Below are 19,993 nucleotides of genomic sequence, written 5' to 3'. Positions count from 1 at the left end.
TAACAATAAAAATCATTTCTATTTTTCATGACCTGAAAAAGAAACAAACAATGTTGTAGAGTCCTACGTAAGCTATCCCGAGTAAAAATCTAATGGAGTAGAAGTATTTTATTTTACAGATTCCCATGGGGTACCCCATATTAACAAAAAAATACGTATTTTTTGTTAATACAGCAGCAGCAAGAAAAAGGTGCAACATGGAAAATAATTTTTTTAAAAGTAGTATTAAAAACTGAATGAGAAAATGTTAATTAGATGTGCACAAATGAATAAATTACTTGATTACTGGGAATATTTTGGATGACATAATGAAGTGAGTCCAGTTGTATCAGTATCAGGCAGTGGTGCTGATAATGTGGAGTCTTATTGCAGAAGGGAGGGATGACCTGGTGAAGTGCACCTTCAGGGTTAGTGCTTTAGTGTTCTGCTGAAGGAGCAGCTTGAATGAATTGAATATAGTAAGGTGCCAGTAAGATTGCAACTGCTGCTCGTTTGTTTGTACACGTGTATATCTATGCAGTAATATGCAGTAAATGTACAAATCAAGTGCTGTCCAAACTAATCATGCTTCACAGTTTTCTTTTATAGAGATGAAATTGACACGTTAAATTGTATTATATTTATGTACATAAACCTATCAATATAGTTGTAACTTAGATACAAATAGGAAAAAGCAAGTGAATTACTCCAATAGTGTGTTTTGGTGTGTGTCTTATAAAACAAAAACAAGGCTTTGCAAAGACTTTATAACCAACTGTATTGTGTAAGTAAAATAAATGAATCAAGTCTTTGAGTGTACCTTTAGTTTTTTTTTTTTAATTCTCACAACTTTTTTCTGCTTATGACACCAGCACACTGGCTGGTACATCCTCTCTGACCTTGTGTGAATAGTTATGATTGTTAAATTTTGTACAAAGTAACCTATTTTAATATACTTTTAACGTTTGTATGTTTTTTTGAAGTTTTAAAATAAAATTGTTATCCCTTTCGGATCTTGTTTTATTTTATTCATTTGCACCATAAATTAAAAACAATTACATTGGCATTGAAAAGAAAATACAAGATAGTGCAGGAGAAGTAAAAAAACAAAAAAAAAACTAAAAAACAAAAACAAAGTGGGCTTATCAAAGATACCTCCCCAAATAGAGTTAATAATAAAAATACAGGAAGAAAAAGAAATAAGATTCAATACAATGAAATAAACTCAAAATAATTCAACAGCAAACAGACAACAAGCAAATTAATAAATTATGAATGAGAACAAAAAGAAGCTTTAGGATCTTGATGGATTATATTGGACTTTAGTCTGAACTTAAAATTGGTCAGAGATGTAGCTGTAAGGTGCCAATAAGATTGCAACTGCTGCTTGTTTGTTTGCACACGTGTATATCTATGCAGTAATATGCAGTAAATGTACAAATAAAGTGCTGTCCAAACTAATCATGCTTCACAGTTTTCTTTTATAGAGATGAAATTGACACGTTAAATTGTATTATGTTTTATGTACATAAACCTTTTTGTTAAATGATAATATGAATTCCAAATTAAATGATAATATGAATTCCAAATTAATGAAGCTCTGTAAGTAAAGGAAAACTGACATTGAGAAGTACGGCAAAAGGGAGTATAAAGTTTAATGGCATGTCTTGTATTGTGCGAATGAATCTGAGTTAATTGTGAAAAAAAATACATAAAAGATTCTGGGAGCAAATGTGGTAGATAAATGTATTTATAAATAAATATACAAGATTGAAGAATATTAATATTATAAATGGACAATAAGTTGAGCTTTTTAAATAGAGGGGCAGATGGAGATAAATATATTTATAATTAGAAGAGGTGGCTAGCCTAACAAATTTCTTTTGAGTAATGAATATTTTCTGTAAATTTGTAGGGTATGTACTTGCCAAAACATATTATAGTCGTCCCATTACATAACAAAAATGATCAAATACTAAAATTGAGGCAAAATGATTTATGAAATTAGGTAAATAAATACAATTGCCAAATCTGCTAAATAAAACAAAACATAAAATTGATTAAATATTAAACACCACCATAACTTTGTGTAAACATAAATTCAATTTTCATATAAACTGACAAGTTCCTGGTGGTATTGCCTTGGGAGTAGAGTGCTCGAGTTGAAGCTCAAAGCTCAACAGCAGATGGTAGCAGTGCACTGAATACGACCAGGAGATGTACTGGCTTTCCAGCACTGAACTTGCAACAGAATCGGAATGACTCAGTGCATGCATGTTTAATGGTTTGCCACGGGTATAAGATGCGGGATTGTTAGTTATTCACTTTAAAACCAGCATTTTTTTGTTAAGCAGGATTAGGAAGGTAAAAAATAGTGCATTAAATTAAACTAGAATTTAGATGCATCAACTGACAGAAAGCTGCACAGAAAACAGTTAATTCAGTGCCCGATCAGGAGAGAGTACCTGTGAAGAATGCACATTCTCAAGCGGACACTTGACTACGCACGAGCCAACTTTATTTCCGCCTGTCTGTCAAAGTAGCTGTCAAACACGGGCGCGAGGGGCTGTGCTCCCGCTGCTCCGTCATTCAGGAAGTCCAGACCAACTGACAGCACTTCGCAAAGTCACATCGACATCTTTAGAGTCGGACTTAATATTCCTGAAGTGCATTTCAACCACAACGACTTTTACAGAAGGTGAGTGTCTCTTTTCCTCCTTGTGTTGATGTGTTGCCGTCAGTTTGTTTCCCCTGTAACGGTTAACGGCTCCTTCTAACTGAAATGACACTTCCTCTTGTCTCAGCGGCTAAGCTACCGTTGCTAATTCAAAAGCAGTTAAAGTGGATACAAGCGAGTGATGTCGTTTAATAGGTTGCACCTGAAGTTGTAAATAACCACCGCCGTCTGGTTTCGACGGTGTCCGGCTTGTTGTTCGAACGCCACTCTCCTCAGAGGTGGTCAAACAAGCACTATGAGCCCGCTGGGGTTAAGTGCGTAGGTTTGCTTTTTAAACGTCTTTGAACAATGTGCATGTTTGTTGATTGATGTGTTCTGCACCTGCTACAAATCTACGCTCATATTTGGATACGTACGTTGTGGACTGACGGAGGAGACGCTTTGCTGTTTGGTTTGTTCCTCAGGGGGTGAGTATGGAGAGCAAACGGATGACAGGTTGTAATGAAGTGTACAGCTGAGGGGGTTTAAAGCCGACGAAGCGGCTGCACGCTATGTAAACTTGTCCTATGTGTTATTTTAGCGGTGTCATGCAATGTGGGCCACACGTCTGCGTGAGTGTGTCACATCTAAAATGACTGTGGTACCTTCCATTGCATCTTTCATTGTTGTGAGTGGGATTTTACTATCAACGTACAGTCACAATGGCTTCGATTGAGACGCTTAACGTCCACTACTCATGACCCGTACCATATTTTCACTACATTTCCTTTCCCTCTGCACTCGTTCAGTTGTCGAAAAGCATCCGCATCCTTGTCGCTTTTGTTTTTTAAATGATTGCAAAATGTGTGTGCATGCTTTTAATGCGCACATAATAAGGTCAGTGCGTATTTCATTTATTTTTCCTGCTTGCCTTCGATGCTACATAAGGACATCACCTGCATGTGAAGCAGTGCTTGATTAAATAAGCACAGTTATGAAAGTAAATGTAGGCTAACGTGACGCGCTCGAAATGGCAGATGCACAAAACAAGCTGAGCACTAAAACCCAAGCTGACCCAACATGATGTCATCTCTTGTGAGTAGAGCGCATGAGTGAGAGGAAGCAGACCTGTGTCTCACTGCTAAACTGTGTCACTTGTCAAAGATTTACTCCAAGAAGCATCAAATCCCATAGCATATCATTCTTGCACCTGCATCTCAAACAATTCGGATCATGACTTTAATCTGTTTCTATTCATGTGTACCAAGAATAAAAATCCACAAAAGCTGTTTTTTTCACTTGCAGAAAAAAATTCATGTATCTCATTTGGTGCGCTGAGAGAGAAGCACAGAACCATCAGTTTAATTATTTGTGTTTTAAGCTGTTGAGTATGGAAGCCCAAAGCGGACATGCAACCGTATGTATTATTCTTTCTGTTTAATCGTGAGTTGATTCCACTTGTTTTCTCAAGCTCTCTGCTTAATGTTAAGTGATCATTACGCATATCCCAAGAGTCACAAAAGCAGCACAAAACAAACCCAGAAATAGGCTTAACTAATCTCATTAGTGTGGGCAATGGCAGCATGACAAACCATGGTAGGGCCTGTAAAAGTGACCTGTTTCTTGTCTGTTTTCTAGATGGTTATGCAGAAATTATCGCGTTCTAAGAGGAAATAAAGCTGTGTTAACTATAGATAAGAAGATAAAGTTAAAGATTTGACAAACTGGCTTATTGAAACTAAGATAAGAATGTGTGTGTTTACATGGACTTGAGTATCCTGGTTCTAAGTCAGTTTGCAAACATCATGTCCCGATTTCAGTTTGGAGAAACCGGGTTATGCCACCAGGTAGATTATTAGGGGTGAGGGGAAAAAAACGGTAAATCGTAACTCGAGCTGAAACGATTCCTCGAATGATTCGAGGTACTCGATTACAAAAAATACTCGAGTAATTTCCTCTGCCTCAAGGAATCATTTAATTTTAAAAAAGATCAAAGAGTAGTATTTCAAATAGAGCTGAGGCCATATTAAGAGAGTTTTCAGACCCCTCAAGCTACCTCTTATACAAAATAGCAACAAGCAACAAATCTAGCTTCTTTTCTGGAGTTTGGAGACTAATGGGTCATTCTGAAAACGGGTGCCATTTGGGTCCGCAACATTTGATGAGATGTACAAGACACAAAAAATGTGTCAAAGTGTGTTTACAAATTTTGGAGCTACCAAAGCAAGTGCTCTTATTGACATGCTGTATCAGAAAATTCTATTTCTTTAAGAGAAAAATTTTCATTCGAAAAATAACTGCTCTTTAACCAAACAAAAATGTATTTTATCCGATTACTCGATTAATGGATGGGATTTTCAGTAGAATACTCGAATACTAAAATATTCAATAGCTGCAGCCCTAATCGTAACAATTTGGGATTGTTTAACAATTTTAAATCTAGATTTTTTATTTTTCAAAAATCTTTTTTATTTTATTTATTTTTTAATTTAAGCCCTTCATTCTAGTCTTTGTTTTTAAGATGGGTTGGAAAAAAGTTAAGATGTCAGATCCCCTGAATGGCTAAAATAGCAAAAAAAAAAAAAAAAAAAAAAAGTGAATATGGCATGGCTGCAGCCAGTGACGTATCAGTTATTTAAAAAAAAATACTAAAAACTTGATGGTGACAAGAGTGTCTTGCTTTTTCTTTTTCATCTCATTTACAGCTGTGTATCTTCTCCTTTGCCCCCTTGTCATGTGTGTTGGCAGTAACAGAGATGGGGACATGTTTCCTGTTGCAGGAAATGAGGTGGATATGAAGTGTCTGCATCTAAATGTTGGCTTTTAATAGTGCTATCCACGACAGTACAGCTCAATGGTTTAATTTCTCTTTGATTTCAAAATTGCTGTGTTACATATATGAAACAAACATTACAGTGCTCCCCCAAAAACATTAGTGAAAAACATCAGTGATCAGAAGCCAGAGTGCAAACATTTTTTCATCCAGGGACATGAGTAACCAGGTTTTCTGTGTACATACACATGCAATATTCCAAATATGATCAAAACAAAGATACTTAAGTCCATGATTACACGCCCAATGAGCCAGGATTTCATGGAAACACCTGGAAGCTATTCATTAACATGGGAAATCAAAAATAAAATGTATATATAAATAAATATTGATGCATGTTAGGGCTGCAGCTATCAAATATTTTAGTATTTGAGTATTCTACTGAAAATCCCATCGATAAATTGAGTAATCGGATAAAATACATTTTTGTTTAGTTAAAGAGCAGTTATTTTTCAAATGAAAATTTTTCTCTTTAAGAAATAGAATTTTCTGATACAGCATGTCAATAAGAGCACTTACTTTGGTAGCTCCAAAATTTGTAAACACACTTTGACACATTTTTGTGCCTTGTACATCTCATCAAATGTTGCGGACCAAAAAGGCACTTGTTTTCAGAATGACCCATTAGTCTCCAAACTCCAGAAAAGAAGCTAGGTTTGTTGCTTGTTGCTATTTTGTATAAGAGGTAGCTTGAGGGGTCTGAAAACTCTCTTAATATGGCCTCAGCTCTTTTTGAAATATCACTCTTTGATCTTTTTTAAAATTAAACGATTCCTCAAGGTGGAGAAAATTACTCGAGTATTTTTTGTAATCGAGTACCTCGAATCATTCAAGGAATCGTTTCAGCTCTAATGCATGTTGTCCATGTAGGGCTTCTATATGTGGGATATTTTGCCCTTTTTAGCAATTTGTGGCACTATGTCCATTCTAGGAGTTTTCGATCCATATGCTGACGTACCTTCGTTCAAAGTGCACCTCACCGATTTGCAGGACCCCTCCCTTGATGACATCATTCATATCTGAAAGAACACACTGCAGTCTAATGACCTTGTTTTCAGAGAAGGAAATGAAAGGAACAGACTTCCTTGTTATTGATGGTAACCAGGGCAATACTCTGAATGCAATTTAACTGAGCAGGACAAAGGTAGATATTCTAGTTGTGGACCCAAGTGAGGTTGGAAATATCAGTGTTGAGCCATTCTTGTTTGCAAACTGGATATTATGAGATTCTCAAACTTTAGCAAAAGAGCCAAGAAGTCAGCATGAGTTCTTTTTAATCCACAGACACTTGAGTGTTTTGGGTGATTTTCTTTGCTCTAATGTTTTATCCTAATGTTTTCCTCTGCTGCTGTCTGGCTTTTGGAAGACACAGGCCTCTGGATGTAACATGACAGCTAGGCAGAGGCAATCATAAGCATACTGCTAACAGATATAGCTTTTTTTTAAAGCTGGGAGAGAGATTATTGAGACATTAGCCAGGGGTCTTCTCGTGAATTTTCACAAATCCCTTTGGTGTTGTGTGAGCATGCTGATGGATGCACTGGGGAAGGACACATCAGCTGCTCTTGACAATTGGCCTACATGGCTGTCAGACACAGGGGTTGGGGTCTTCTTGTTTGAGTCAGACATGCTCAATATGAGGTCATGTTTGTGCAAAATTCTGTTAGTGGAAAGTTTGCATTCACAAAATCTTAACCACAGAGTGCTAAGACAGCTAACAGAACACTGAGCTTCTCATTTTCCACATTTACAGATGAAACATAAGTATTGGGTTGTACCAGAAGTTGTACCAATAGCTTAGAACTCCCAAGACTATAAATAATACATCTCCTGATGAAAGCTAAAAGTTTCATTGCCTTATTTTTACAATAGCACAAGCTATCAGTGTCTTTACGAGGGGCTTAGTTTGCATGTACTATGCCCACCGTTGGGACATAGTTTGTCATAACACTGAACTTTGACCGTCTTGTTCATACACTTGTCACAGCCCACTGAGAGGCACCACGGCAAAAAAGCATGCTGGCTTCCATGCTGCAAAATGCAATTGACACACAAGTTCTTGATGGAGTGAATCTTTTCTTTTAGCGGCCTAAATTATATCAAGCATGGATATTTTAATCCAGCCACAGTCTTTCAGATTACAGATTGATTTTCACAAAGGACACTGGGTTTGTTGACCTAGCGAAAGCCTATAAACTGCAACCAAAAGAAAGCAAGATATTTCTCAATATTTACTTTAAAGTGATACTCCGGGATGGAACAAGTTGGGTACTATCACAAGGTTTAAGGCAGAAATTACCCCTACAGCAGCGTTTTTGTGCAGCAGAAGCCCAGGGCGCACGCACCAAACACCCCCTCCCTGCTCGTCAGCCGGTTTCCTCTGCACTCAGACAGGGCCATATTTTACTTGACCAAAAACACAAATAAGCAGACTCCCACTGAAAAAATCTGATATCAGTCTGCATTCATGCTTTATTTAGAGAATTTTCAGGGTGTTACTTTCACACAAAAACACCGCTAAATAAGGCTCTAGTTCTCATCGTGTTGTAAAACGGCGTTACCCCGCTGCAGAGCCACAGCTGGCTACGAGGCGCTCGCCGCTCAGTGTATCAGTCCGCGCACGCGGTGTGCCAGACATAAACAAACGCAGGTAGTCTGCCAGGACAAAGAGACATGATGAGAACTAGAGCCTTATTTAGCTGTGTTTTTGTGTGAAAGTAACGCGCTGAAAATTCTCCAAATACAGCGTGAATGCAGACTGATATCAGATTTTTCCGGTGGGAGTCCGTTTATTTGTGTCTTTGGTCAAGTAAAATATGTCCCCGTTTGAGTGCAGAGGAAACCAGCAGAGGAGCAGGGAGGGGGTGTAGGGGTAATTTCTGCCCTAAACCTTGTGATAGGACCCAACTTGTTCCATCCCGGAGTATCACTTTAATGAATTCTCTACCTGTCCCAGTCGGATTCTAACGTGCCTAATTGAAGAACTACCAGCAGGCATACAGGCAGACCTTGCAGAGCCTGGGACAGTTTTAATTAGCCCTGAAAAAGGGCTTCTCACAGCCTCCTCCGTATACCGTGACCTAGTAACTGATGTCTCATTGCAGTTGGTGACCCCCTCCCCTCCCATGGGGTCATGTGGATGTCAAAGATAACACGTTTACCTTCTCTGCTGTCAGAGAACCACGACACGGCCACTACTTGGCACATCTTTCAGCTTTTCTACGCACTGCGATGAGTTTCTAGGCCGTGTGCTGGCTCATCTGTAAGGGAGCTGTTATGATACGTTCCTGGAGCTGAAATCCTTGATGCCAGTGCAGAAAGTCTTTTCAGGTTTTGTTTTGCATCTAGGGCAACCTGTTGACAGCACTGCTGAAAAACTCCTCCCTGCTGACTAATCCATCTCAGCATCCCTCGGCTCTCTGCTGAAGGGATGAACTTTCCCTTTGCTTCCATGTGACGGAAGGCTGACTTGTGAAAAATATATTACAGAATTGTCGGTTTAGCTGCTGCTACAGAGCAGTTTGGTGGTTTATGCCACGGTAGCAGAGCGCATCAAATATTAAAGCACTGCTGTCAGGCTTAATGTTCTGCAGTGATCTGGTTTAGCATGTCTAATATAGGAATGCTGTCTCTGATGACAAGGAGAATTATGCCCTCCCTACCCCCAACCTCTCCTCTTTCTGCAGATGTGTTAACACATAGCGCTTTATTGGTGATTTTAAAAGACAGCAAAACTCTGCACTGGTGCAAGATCATGGTTTAATGGAGCCAAGAGAGAAAACCAGTACAGATATTTGGGTAGAGGATTAATCTACAGCAGCAGAAGCACTTTATTTAATTATCCTATCATGAGGAACACATACACAGGTCCATGTTCATAGCGGGTTCATTCTAAGTCTTTCTCTGGTGGGTAGGCCTGTCACGATAACAAATTTTGCTGGACAATAATTTTCCAAAATATTATTGCTGATAAACGATATTATTGTCAATGTTTTTTTTATTTTTTTTTTTCCATTTTTTCATTGATGTAATTATGATAAATGGGTTAATAAAGTGAGTACACCATATCAAAAGCAAGAAACTTTAATTTCTTAAGAGTATTTAACTGTAATTAAAAGGTCAGGATCTTTTAAATAAAATAAATTAAACAAAAAATATAATAAATTTAACAAACAAGAAAGAGAAAAAAAATACAATGAAAATGAAATGGACTCTCTTTTAGAAAAAAAATACATGTCAATGAAAATAATTAATACTAATCAAAAACAATAAAACATAGACCCTGTCTCTAAAGAAAAAACGAAACTCCAAAAATAAAATAAAATAAATAAAAACTATAGCCTAAATAAAAGGGAGTTTATACAGTTCCTGAATTGTTTGTAACATGTCCTTTTTCCCAGTCAATCCGTACTGTCTGTCAAACATTTTTAACATTTCTGGCTTTCAACCGTATTGAAGGGCTGCATTTTTTTGGCAGCTGTCTTTGAGCGCCCACCATTTGGCGCTTTTATTTCTATTTACTTTGCAGACCAAAAGCCTCAGTAAGAGCGGATTGTCAAAGAACAAGGCTCCACTGCACCTCCCGTTCTTCTTCTTCGTCGCCACTATTTTCAAACAAATGCAACATATCAGCTTGTTGGTGTTCATGAGCTCACACTTTGTTCATTCTGATAAAAAACAAAATATTAAGAACCGTATCTTTCGTGCCATCACTCATATTAGCGTGTGTTTCCTCCTTACCCCTCAGGACGCTCGCTTCAGCTCTCTCCGTGTGTACGCGCAAGCAGCCCAGTCTTCACCCCAAAGACCGCATTTTTGACAGATGCTCGCTCCGCTATAAATCCGCTAAATCCACTGTAGAACCTATGCACCCCGATGTTAGGAAAGATAGACGTAGTGAGCCATCTTCTCATTCAGCCTCTTTGGTGGAAAGAGAGGAGGAAAACAAACATGCATGCATGTGTCAGTTTATCGAGGCTGGCAAACTTACCGAGGACGTATTTATTTATCGTTTGGTTAATTGATTTATTGATTATCATGACAGGCCTAAGCACAGGTTAAGTTTACTGACGGTAGATTTTCCCTGGTTTGTGGGTAGTGTTCTGATTTTTTGGGGGAAAGCAACATGCAGCTTTAAAGTAGGATTTATCGAATTTCATAAATAAAACACATTTTCAAGTATATTTTTTTCTTATTTTGCACAAAAAATGAAGATAACATACACATGTGATAAGAGTTTGCACCACAATACAATATGCTACTTCCAGTACAGAAAAGAGTTGATGATCCCTGCAATCATGTGCACAGAGAACAATATTAGTATCGGCTAAATGAGTTATTAAATATCGGCATATCAGATATCAGCAAAAAATGCAATATTGTGCATCCCTATCCATGTCCATGTCCATCAAGACCGGTTCAGTAACTCTTTCTCTGTTCACTTCTGGACTTGATGAAAACTGTGACTCTGTATCACTGACCATGATACGAGTCATACAGAAAAATGTTAAACTAATCTGGTCATGGCGCAACAGCTGGTGAAGACCTGAGTCACGGCCTTGGTCGACCGGGAGCTCTAGGAGGAGAGGAAGTCATGGCCCAGCAGATGTCTCATCAACAAATGCCTCCCTGATGAGCGTGGTACTCCCACTGTTATCTCGCCACCTTGTGCGGCTGAAAATTATCTTTGTCTGAGCAACCTCTTCAGATTTTTGGAGTGCTCGAGGATTCCTCTGTTGCATATTGCAGTTGTCACAAAGAAAATAATGAGCACACACGCCATCTCAAATTTACTTGTCAGGTCCTCTCTTTGTATGCCCACCCATAGTTGTGACTAGAATTATGATATTTATTTTTGACTTTATGGGATATCTGTCAATTTCCACTCCAGAGTTTGTTCTGGTGAATAATTGCCAAGAGAAAAATAGTGGAATTTCTTTATGAGGCATTTTCGACCAGGACTGGGACCTCATAAGAATTTGGTAAACAGGGCTAAAGCCTTGCTCACACTACAGGATTCTCCGCCGATTTAACCCCGATTTGGTCCTCCCGACAATCGGGGAAGAAATCTGGTCGGGGATGTTCGGCAAAGATTATCTTCTAGAGTGAGCGGTTGACAGATGAATCTTTAGCCCCACGATCGTCTCACAGACTCGTCGGAGCCGTCCCGATAACTTTCAAACATGTTTGATATTTATCTGGATGATTACAACATTCATTCTCACTGAGGATGACAACAGAAAATTAGAAAGAGCCCCAGAGACCGGACAACAGACAACAAACGCAGGCTCAAGGTGCAACTGAAAGGCTCCGGGGTCAGCTGACTGCGCGCTCCACTGGCCCACTCGAGCCAGTTCATTAATGCCTTTAAAAATAACACATTACCACGCCATTTTCATACAGTAGCAAACTGTTGTTTTATCAGTGATGGGTGTGAGATCATGCCATTATTGGCTGATACAGCAACAGTTTCACCTCTGTCCCTCTGCGTGCGCGTAATGGATGAAAGGCACCGCTCCAGACAGCTCTGCCTCTCTCTCCTCCTGTCCCACCAGTGCGCTAAAAACCTCAGATCAAACAACTGAGCACATGTGGTGCATCACTCTCTCTGGTCGAATAATCTTGGGGAAATCCTGTAGTGTGTGGTGGTCAATATTTTCAAATCTTGTAGTTAGTGCGTGCTTAAAGGATAAGTTCGGTTCATACAGCTTTTACATTGTTTATAGAATGAGGTAGAACAAAATACTCACCCAGATGGCTTTCTTGATCCAAGCAGTGCTTCAGGAGATATTTAGATCCAAAATCATGCAGCATACGTCTGTATAATGGGATCCATCAGGGCATAGACACCGCTGCTCCTAAAACTGCATTAATCGTCCAAAAACTTGTTTTTCACCAATATTCCATCATGGTCCGCTCCGGGTTAGTCCTCTGCTGCAGTCTGTGTCACTCCAGACAGCGCTGTGTGGCTGTACTGACCTCTGAACTGATGAAGACTTTGTTTACGTTTGCCCCTCAAAGAAAGGAGGAAGTGGAGTCAGCTCTCCAGAAAGTACTGCGCATGCGCGGAGGGGCAAATGTAAACAAAGTCTTTGTCAGTTCAGAGGTCAGTACAGCCACACAGCGCTGTCTGGAGTGACACAGACTGCAGCAGAGGACTAACCCGGAGCGGACTATGATGGAATATTGGTGAAAAACAAGAGTTTTTGGACGATTAATGCAGTTTTAGGAGCGGTGCTGTCTATGCCCCGATGGATCCCATTATGCGGACGTCCGCTGCACCATTTTGGATCTAAATATCTCCCAAGTGACAGTCAAAGGTGACTGTCACTGAGACTCTTTGTAAATCTCTGTCTCATAAATGTGATATCTTAGCAAAGCCATGACATAATTGAAAAACAAGAGGGGAAGTAATATTCTCTGGTATTTTGTCACTCCTGTAAATGAGTTTGTTAGATTTAAATAATACGTACAAACTTATCAATCACCCACCATCTGGACATAAGTCACACTGAAAGATGTAAACTGCAGCGTGGTCTGTTGGCATCAGCTGATGAATTGGTCATTCTTTCTTGCATTACACATAATGCTCCTCCCCATATTGTTTTCTTCCCCAAGCAGACTTCACCCTCTGTCATGAGAGAGGCATTTTGGCAAGTCAGCCCCATTGGGTGTGGGAGGTTAGCATGAGCAACTTGATTACAGCCCTTCATTAGACACCCGCCTCCAATCATCTGGCGAGGTTGCAGCTGTGACCATGAGTTCGACCCCTCCGCCCCCACCTCCCCCACCGCTCTGTTCAACCCTCATTATGTCTAGCTACATCTGTCTACAGCTCTCCTGTGAAATCTGCAAGCCTCTCTCTGCTCTTCCATGACTAGGCCAAGTTGAAGTGCTGGGGAATTATGAGCAACCATCACCACCACCCAGAGACTTCACCACGGCTGATGGCTGACTTGCCTTATCTCTACCCACCACCACCCCTCCTGGGTGTAGGGCTTAATTTAGCTGGGCAGAATGACGGGAAGGGCTCAGGCTGTGGTATTCTTAGAATAACATGGCTCACTGTAATGGGGATCTTTAAAAAATTGAAAGTGTCATGACATGGGCCTACAATTTGCATCCATCCCACTGACTCTCTCCTCCTTCATGCAAGCGGCTGGGAAAACTCCAGCAAGCACTGCTAGCTTAGCAGAGTGGAGCATGTCAGCGTGGCTTAGTATGCATGATTGTGATGGACACATTTGCTGATGTGAGTGGGGGTGAGGTAATACACAGCACCACACAGGTCTATTTTGGGAAGCTTCCTTCGCCTGCTCAAAGCAGTTTTGTGTCTGGCAGTTCTGGCATCATTATCTCTGCTCCATGCCTCTACAACATGTTTCTAAACCTGTCTTTCATTTTTATGTGTCAGTGGCAAGGATTTTTAACCCGTATATCGTCAGTGCACTCCAGTGGTCGCCACATGGTTGCAATGTTTAGTGACTCATGACAGATTAGCCTCTCATTCCATAGAATTACCAAAAGTCGTCAGACTTCTGAAGCTCAGATTCCCTCGATGAAGATCAAAACAAATCTTTACATTTCTGGTTTTGGCTGCCACTGAACCTGATGTAATTGCTTGATATCTCTTCATCCGTTGGGCTACCAGCGCATGTGCCAAACCTACCCCATCCCCCCCTCACCAGTCCCAAGAGAAACTAGGCCTGTGCCCAAGCTCTGTGCAGCCTTAATGCTGTGACTGGACAGCCTCCATTGGGTCAAGTAGAGATTTGCCTCTGATGAATCTGGGGGAGATTGTTGTACTCTTGCAGGCCAGTAGCAGTGATGCAGAATCACTTTATTTTTTAGTTAAGTCTGTGGCTCAGGCTGGCTGGATACATTTAGAGCAGGATTCCCTGCCAGGGGTTCCCAGTTCAAGTCAACATCAAGGGAAACAAACATGCAAGACTAGAACTGCATTTTTTTTCTTGTTGTCACTGCCATTGACAATATTTCTCATAACATCACAGTTTGAATGAGAAGCTCAAACGCTGCAGTGTTCAAAGTTTGCTAGGAGCATTAGCATTAGAGCTGAAACGATTCCTCGAATGATTCGAGGTACTCGATTACAAAAAAATACTCGAGTGATTTTCTCCGCCTCGAGGAATCGTTTAATTTAAAAAAAAGATCAAAGAGTAGTATTTCAAATAGAGCTGAGGCCATATTAAGAGAGTTTTCAGACCCCTCAAGCTACCTGTTATACAAAAAAGCAACTAGCAACAAATCTAGCTTCTATTCTGAAGTTTGGAGACTAATGGATCATTCTACTAAACGGGTGCCATTTGGGTCCGCAACATTTGATGAGATGTACAAGGCACAAAAAATGTGTCAAAGTGTGTTTACAAATTTTGGAGCTACCAAAGCAAGTGCTCTTATTGACATGCTGTATCAGAAAATTCTATTTCTTCAAGAGAAAAATTTTCATTTGAAAAATAACTGCTCTTTAACTAAACAAAAATGTATTTTATCCGATTACTAGATTAATCGATGGGATTTCAGTAGAATACTCGAATACTAAAATATCTGACAGCTGCAGCCCTAATTAGCATGAACCTGGAAGACACTAAAAGCTCAGCAAGCTGTGCCCTGACTCTCATATTGGAAATTCTTGTCAACTGTCTCCTTATCAATACCAAACCAGGTGTTATGAACATAGGTCTTGCCATTAATCATCAAATAGGTCTTCAGTTCTTTGGTCCACTGTGTAATAAGTAAGCTATTTTATTGATTCTGCAATATAAATCGATATTTTCTTTCCGCATAAAGTATCAATTTTTCAGCTGCGAGTATCAATACATTTAGTCTCATTCAAATCCCCCTTGTTCCATCTGGCCTTTTGCTCGCTGCTCCTCACTCTCACCCTGTTGGCTTTGCAGGAAGAGCGATTAGGTCAGCCAGCCGCTGGTGTTGCTGTTACCTTATCTAGAAACTGTCTTTACACTGAAGTCAGTCAGTTTCCAGTTCAGTTAATCAATACAAGTCAATGGAACAGTCACAAGATGTCACCAAAATCACACCGTCCCTTTAAGATCTTTCAGAAAATGTTGCAAGTGTATCAAATTGTGTCATTGGCTGAGTATTGTTCTCAGGGATGCACAATATATCGGTATCAATATCGGTATCAGCCGATATACTCATTAGCTGCTGGCATTTTCAGAGCATCTTAAAAAATCTTTCAGGATCCAAATAAGATTGTTTTCCATGACTATGTAAACACCCCAAACTCCATTGGAAGAGTGGACACTCTTCTTTTATGTCTCTCTTCATGTTTTTGATCTAAAAAACAGACAAAACATACTTTTTTGATCATGTTCATCCTTTGATCCTCTCCATGGCTGTCTTTTCTCAGGATTGCGCCAGTCTTTCTCTCTGAACTACTGGGACACATCATCTCAGATTGTTTTTGTTTTGTTTTTTTTGCCAATATTGATAATGTTAAATATCGGTTATCGGCCATAACGACAATTTTAATATCGAGTATCAGTATCGGCCAAAATTTTCATATCGGTGCATCATTACATATTGCATTGTGAGCTGAATATTGTGTATCATATCATATCTTAAAATTAGTGTATCACTACAGCTCTAGTTATAACATCTAATGGGTAATCAAACATGCTGTTTTGGTCTGAAACATGGCCCAGTATCCTTTCAAATCATCACTATTTGTTGCTTTGTTGGTTGCAAATCAAAGTGGATACCATCTCTCAAACTACATGTCCACCCATTCATCAGACAGGATGTGAATAGTGTGTCATAGTTTCACATGAGGAGGAAAAAAGAAGGCAAAGCGAGCCAAAGCACGTTCTTCTTCCTCCCTTTTCTTGCTTAATAGTCCATGCAAGGTGAGCTTTGTGTGTCTTTGTGAACCCAGAGAGCCTGGGGTTAAACTGAACAATCATCCAATTAAACTGTGACTCGGAGGAAACCCTGCAAGTCAACAACACAACCTGCTCTTTCCCTCACTCTTCCTTGGTCTAGTTTCTTCCCAGACACACACACAGACACGCACACACACACGTGCTAGCTCCCTCATCATACACAAACATAAATGAACCAGATGTTAAGCGCAGCAAAGGCCGGGAACCCTAGAATAATTGCGAGGATGATATTGTCCCAGAGGGCCACTGAGGAAACGGTTAAATTATCAGACCATGAGAGTAAGGTCATGCACACACCCTTTCCTTGCTTTTTATAGAGAGCAGCCTTTTTGACCTGTGAGAGGAAATCCCATTGTGCAATATAAACTAATTCACAGTGAAGGAGCAGGAAGCAAGGTAATATTACAACCCTTTGGATGTCAAAGTTCAGATACTCTGCTCGCTGAGTATCACAGTCTGGAATTTATTGCTGATAACGCCACTCAGATTCACGCTTATTATCTTATTCACATTTAGATTCATGACAAGGCTTTCAACCTTGATGTTAAGCCAAATTTCTTACAAGAAGTTAAGGTAAAATAGGTTTGCTTCTGCACACAAGGCTGTTATAAGTCATCTGATGGAGGGTGAGTAGAACAGCAACGAGACGCTCCCCAACATCCATCTATTTTTGGAGCTTTTGTCTATCAGAGCCTCTCAGTCGTCCTCCTTAGCACTCTCTGCTTTACCGAGCACTACGTTATAAAAAAAGAGTCACTGTTATTTATTCATGGCTCTTCTTTTTCTTTCCTGACAAATGTTTGCAATATAAAGATTCTCCTGATTAATCATTGATGGCCAGCGAACGAGGACTAGAGGGTGTTTAGGTTTGCAGGGGTCATGCCGTCTGATCTGTGCTGAGATCAAACTGCTCTTGAAGTTAAAGAAAGTGTTTCCCACAAGTGGACTGTGCTTGGGTTGTTCCGCCCAGGTTTATTAACAGCAACTAAAGTGCATTATCTCATGGGTGAGCTCCAGGTGAGAGGATTAGAGTAGTTTGCAAGTAACAGTGAATTAAAGTAAAGTGTAAACTGCTTATTCAATCAGGAAATAAGAAAAACTTAACCCACATTTTCCTTCTGTGGGAAACTTTGAAGGATCTTGTACCAGTGGCTGTTTTCCAATCCTCTTTCCCAAAGAGAGAGGGTGTGAGAGGCTGCAAAGGTTCATTGATCTCTCTTGAAAAAACCCCAGAATGAACCAGGGAATAGACAGTAAAGTGATGGAGCTGTTGGGCTGAGATTTGCTCTTAAAGGGGACGTATCATGCTTGTTTCTCCTTTTCACTATGCCAGACTAGGATGCCTGTGAAGCATTTCTGCCCTCAGTACAAGTCATTTAGTTCCTTCATTGCCCCACAATACGTTCTTAATATCCTCAGTTTAGGCCATTCTGAAGATCTTGTTGAAACGCTCAGTTTCCAGAATGACCTCCAGTAACCTCGCAACGTCACAGCCCTTTGTGCTCTGATTGGTCAGTTCTATCAGAGGGGCGGAGGGGGCAGAGCCAGGGGGCGGTTTTTGCAGCATGGCAGTATTTACAAAATCACCATATTGGATGGAGCAGACCGAGCGAGTTTGCTGTTTGCCAAAACTTCACCGTAAGGCATTGATAGCAGTGATAAAATGGCAGAGTGTAGGATACGTCCTTTTGTATTGGACCCCGAGTCAGACCCGGACGGTTCTGCAGCTCAGGAGGAAGAAAATCTACCTCGACACAGATCATCTCAGGACGCTTCAGTGTGGTGAGTCAAAGCGGTACAGTAACATGTATAGTTTATATGTGGAAATATAGGCAGACTTCACCAATAAACTATTTCTATAACAGGGCTCCATCCTGCTCCTTCACTTTTCTCTGTCTGTTTTTTCCATCATGCTGAAAGTGTAGTCTAAAGATCGCCTCTACCGTCAGTTCCTCACAATGTTATTACCGCAGCATTATTGTGGTCCAGGTTCACAGTGAATGTCAGAACAAGCATGCAAATATCACAGTCTCACAAGTATTACCACTTCTGCTAAAACTACAGTGTTTTAACTGCTAATTCACCATGTAAAGCCGAGCTGCTCAGCAGAGCAGAGTCCCTGCACCCAGCACTCAGTCAGTCGGCTCTTGATGGGGGTATCCCTCGGTGGCGGTTGTGTGACTAACTGACTTCACAGAGGAGGAGTTGCTTTATCAAATTACTCCAATAAAAAGAAAGGATCCTCGTGTCGTCACGAAGGTCAAAATCTTGTGGCCAAATGGCAATGACCTATTTTCAGAGGCATCAAATCTCGTTCTAGGATATCAGAAAAAATACAATATCTCATTTTTTGAAAATTCAGGGGGTGAAAGGTCTTGTTTTCAAATTTATTATATTATATGTAAGTATTGAATCAGGGATCAGCATGATATGTCCCCTTTAAAGTACAAAAACTCTTTATTCTCTGCATCTAATTTCACTGGAACATCAGCGCTTGGCTGATGAGTATTCAGAAGAAACGCTGTTGTGTTATTATTGTATCATCAAATACAAAAGAAGCTACTATGTGAAGAATTTATTGACTTTGAAAACATGAAGCAGACTAATTGATTACTCAAAGGTATTGCCTGTAGTCAAGCCTGGTTTATCACTTCGTTTTAAGAAGAACTGTTAAACAAAACTCATCAATACTTCAGTGCCTGGGGTTTTAAAGCCTCAATGCTGTAACTACCGTTGACACATTGATTCTTTTTATGGAAATGGTGAAACTATTCAAGTTGTAAACTCACTCTAAGCGTGGAATTAGCAAACAAAATATTTACTTTAGTGACTTGAAACCACATTAGTATTACCTCAAGTTGTGTGTGTAAAATCTATCCTCCACAGGGCAGATATTTAATTTTTTACTCCCTCTTTTTTGTGTGTATGCGTGTGTGTGTTTAAAAGAGGCTTGGATGAATCAGTACAGATCTAAAAGAGGAAGGGGGAGGCAAAGTTCTGAGCCTGAATTAATTCCCAAACTAATTGCAGGCAGACTTTACAGGGGATAAAATGCTGAAATCCTAAGTCCTAAAACCCATGGGCTCGCTCCCACTCTGAGTAAACCCCAGTGATGATGTACATAATTTATACTGTCAGTGTATATTTGAAAAAGAAGAGGAGGAAGAGGCAAAACACAAGGGAAATGACTCAGTGGCCTAGATGCACGTTTCCTTTTCGGGGTTTCCTCCCCCCTTGTCTTTCTCTTTCATTTTGGCTGATGAGTCTCTCTTTCTTTCTAAAAGGGCAGAGGAGGGGAAGAGGTTTTAGTTATCATGCATAGGCTTATCCAGCTGAATCACATCCACTCAGGTGTAATGGCTGGATTGGTAAAAGTACCCAGCATACCTCAGGTGGTTTGACACATCAGAGCACAGAAGAACAATGTGAAAACTGTGTCATGTTAGCATTAGCAAGGAAAGTTTATGGGACTACTCACAGACTTTGACAAATGCTCATCTCCTTGTTTTGTCCCCTTCACTTAAAGGGGACATATCATGCTGATCCCTGATTTAATACTTACATATAATATTTATAATAAATTTGAAAACAAGACCTTACACC

At 40.0% G+C, this 19,993-nt stretch overlaps 1 protein-coding gene across 2 annotated transcripts in view; it reads left to right on the top strand.

Moving 5' to 3' along the window:
* The first annotated feature begins 2,331 nt into the window (after positions 1–2,331).
* taok3a (TAO kinase 3a) overlaps positions 2,332–19,993 on the top strand; it is a 95,349-nt gene continuing 77,687 nt past the window's right edge. The window contains exon 1 of one of the 2 annotated variants that reach the window (XM_074670504.1): positions 2,332–2,677. The gene's annotated coding sequence lies outside the window, so the exon portion shown is untranslated. Of the gene's footprint in view, positions 2,678–2,853; positions 3,124–19,993 lie in introns of those variants that run through there. The other variant, XM_074670505.1, reaches the window with a different exon arrangement.

The sequence above is a fragment of the Halichoeres trimaculatus genome, unplaced genomic scaffold (genome assembly GCF_033239565.1).
Source record: "Halichoeres trimaculatus isolate MK-OKI-2021-1 unplaced genomic scaffold, fHalTri1.1 fHalTri1_scaffold_5, whole genome shotgun sequence".
NCBI classification, from domain to species: Eukaryota; Metazoa; Chordata; class Actinopteri; order Labriformes; family Labridae; genus Halichoeres; species Halichoeres trimaculatus.
The sequence above is the reverse complement of the archived record's forward strand: the minus strand, read 5'-3'. Positions and strand labels throughout refer to the sequence as shown.